Below are 3,248 nucleotides of genomic sequence, written 5' to 3'. Positions count from 1 at the left end.
AACCTTAGAAGGCAAGATCTATTATTAGAATTATATTTAGGAGAAGATCTAAATGAGATACAAAAATGTTAGGTCACTTGTCCAGCTGAAAAGTTGTAGAGCAGTTAAACTCTAGAATTCCAATCTTAAACATTATTCATAGAAGTCTCAAGTTTAACATGTTCAAAACTGAACTGTTAAACTTTTTTATTTTTCCTTCAAGACTGGTCCTCTCCAGTCTTCTCTATTTCTTTAAAAAAACTCCAGGCTGATCATCCTTGACTCACTTCTTTCTCTCACAACCAGCATTCAACCCAGTCAAGCCTAGTCCTCTCTATCTTTTAAAAATTCCCAATTTGAGGGAACTTTCCAGAATGAGCTGAGCTGCACCCAGCAACACACTCCTTCCCACTCCCCCACATCGGCCTTGGCCCTCTCACCAGCTGTAGAAAATGGTGAAAGAAACCACTTACTTTGAAGTTTTGGGAGTCAAACCCAATGCCACCCAAGAAGAATTGAAAAAAGCCTATAGGAAACTGGCCTTGAAGTACCACCCTGATAAGAATCCAAATGAAGGAGAGAAGTTTAAACAGATTTCTCAAGCTTATGAAGTACTCTCTGACGAAAAGAAAAGGGAATTATATGACAAAGGAGGTGAACAGGCAATTAAAGAAGGTGGAGCCGGTGGTGATTTTGGCTCCCCCATGGACATCTTTGATATGATTTTTGGAGGAGGAGGAAAGAATGCAGAGAGAAAGGAGAGGTAAAGATGTTGTGCATCAGCTCTCAGTAACCTTAGAAGATTTATATAATGGTGCAACAAGAAAACTAGCTCTGCAAAAGAAAGTGATTTGTGGTAAATGTGAAGGCCGAGGTGGTAAGAAAGGAGCAGTTGAGTGTGTTGTCCCAATTGCCGAGGTACTGGAATGCAAATAAGAATTCATCAGATAGGACCTGGAATGGTTCAGCAAATTCGATCTGTGTGTAGGGAGTGCCAGGGCCATGGGGAATGGATCAGTCCTAAAGATAGATGTAAAAGCTGCAATGGAAAGAAGATAGTTCAAGAGAAGAAGATTCTAGAAGTTCATATTGACAAAGGCAGGAAAGATGGCCAAAAGATAACATTCCATGGTGAAGGAGACCAAGACTTCCAGGACTAGAAGCAGGAGATACTATCATTGTTTTAAATCAGAAGGACCATGCTGTTTTTACTCAGCGAGGAGAAGACCTTTTCATTTGTATGGACATGCAGCTGGTTGAAGCACTGTGTGGTTTTCAAAAGCCAATATCGACGCTTGACAACCAAACCATTGTCATCACCTCTCATCCAGGTCAAATTGTCAAGCATGGAGATATCAAGTGTGTGCTAAATGAAGGTATGCCAATTTATCGTAGACCATATGAGAAGGGTCGCCTCATCATCAAATTTAAGGTAAACTTTCCTGAGAATGGTTTTCTCTCTCCTGATAAACGCTCTTTGCTGGAAAAACTCTTATCTGAGAGGAAGGAAATAGAAGAGACTGATGAAATGGACCAGGTAGAACTGGTGGACTTTGATCCAAATCAGGAAAGATGGTGCCATTACAATGGGGAAGAATATAAGGATGATGAACATCATCCCAGGGGTGGTGTTCCGTGTCAAATCTCTTAATGGGGCCAGTGAATAACACTGCTGACATTTTATGTGCAGTATTGAATGAGTGAAGGAATATAATCATAGCTCACTACTTGCTATTATTTTTGTTTTAATATTCCAACTATAGTAGTGTTTTGTTTTTTAAGATTTTATTTATTTATTTGACAGAGAAAGAGATCACAAGTAGGCAAAGAGCAGGCAGAGAGAGGAAGAAGCAGGCTTCCTGCTGAGCAGAGAGCCCGATGCAGGGCTCCATCCCAGGACCCTGAGATCATGACCTGAGCCGAAAGCAGAGGCTTAACCCACTGAGCCACCCAGGTGCCCCAACTATAGTAGTGTTTTAAAAGTTAAATGAAGAATAAACTCAAATATAAAAGCTCAAAAAATAAAAATCCCAATTTGACTTTAAACCATCTCCACTGCTACCACCCTATTTAAGCCATTAGCATCTCTCTTTTGAATAAAGTTTTGCCCTCACTCCTGACTTGCTTTTATACTCCACTCAGTCTCCCTTTCGTTTTCAGCCCACTATCAGAATTCCCTTTAGAAATATCATAAAATGACATGGATAAGATTAATCACTTCTCAAAAAACGCCAATTGCTTGTGAGTCAATCTTACAGTATACAAGATACTACTTAACCTAGAAGTTGTTATCTTGCTAACTCCCTTTTGTTCTAGGCATCTTGATGTTCGTCAAATGCTTTTATGGTTAAATTTCCTGTCATTTCACTTGTTGATTCCTTCACTGGAAAACTACTCCTTTAGGTATTAATATGATGAATCCATGGGTGTTGGGGGAGGCACTTTGTCATAGACTTAAATTCCCTAGGAAAATACAGTTGTTAAAGTTTATTCATTCATTGGTTCATTTATTCATTCAACAAGAGAATTAAATTAAAGTTTATTCATTCATTGGTTCATTTATTCATTCAACAAGAGAATTAAATATCTCATATATGTACTACCTAATACATATAATATATATATATATATATATATATATATATATATATATATGCCAAGAATTGTAAGAGTTATGAAAGCCTACAAGAATAAATAGGTTAGCTCTTAAGGACTATAACTTCTTTTTTTTTTTTTTAAGATTTTATTTATTTATTTGACAGACAGAGATCACAAGTAGGCAGAGAGGCAGGCAGAAAGAAAGAGGGGGAAGCAGGCTCCCGCCAAGCAGAGAGCCCGATGTGGGGCTCGATCCCAGGACTCTGGGATCATGATCGGAGCCTCAGGCAGAGTATTTAATCCTCTGAGCAACCCAGGTGCCCAGGACTATAACTTCTATGAGCAACACAGTTCTTCTGTCATAGGCAATTACTTTTTTTCTGAATAAATAATAGAGACATTGATTTTGTAATTCTTGGTCAACTTAAGGAAAAATGCTACAACAGGATCCAATAAAATGCCAGGGAATTCAAGTGGCACCCATGGAAATGTAAAGAACACCAATGCACACACCTGTGGACTGTTAGATAAAACTCTACTTACAGCTAACAATCAAGACTACTGGAAGAAAAGGTACAGGTACAAGAGAATATGACAGGAGAAACATCCTCAAAGCACCAGTAAGCAAAGGGTAGTAATGTCTGTATTATAGCATTTTTTTAAATTCAGTG

The 3,248-nt window shown here is 38.5% G+C and overlaps 1 pseudogene; it reads left to right on the top strand.

Annotated features, from left to right (window-relative positions):
* Positions 1-431: 431 nt before the first annotated feature.
* On the top strand, positions 432-1,630 carry LOC123951106 (annotated as a pseudogene).
* Positions 1,631-3,248: the final 1,618 nt, after the last annotated feature.

Source organism: Meles meles, chromosome 9, assembly GCF_922984935.1.
Source record: "Meles meles chromosome 9, mMelMel3.1 paternal haplotype, whole genome shotgun sequence".
NCBI classification, from domain to species: Eukaryota; Metazoa; Chordata; class Mammalia; order Carnivora; family Mustelidae; genus Meles; species Meles meles.
This window is presented reverse-complemented; position numbering and strand designations above follow the sequence as displayed.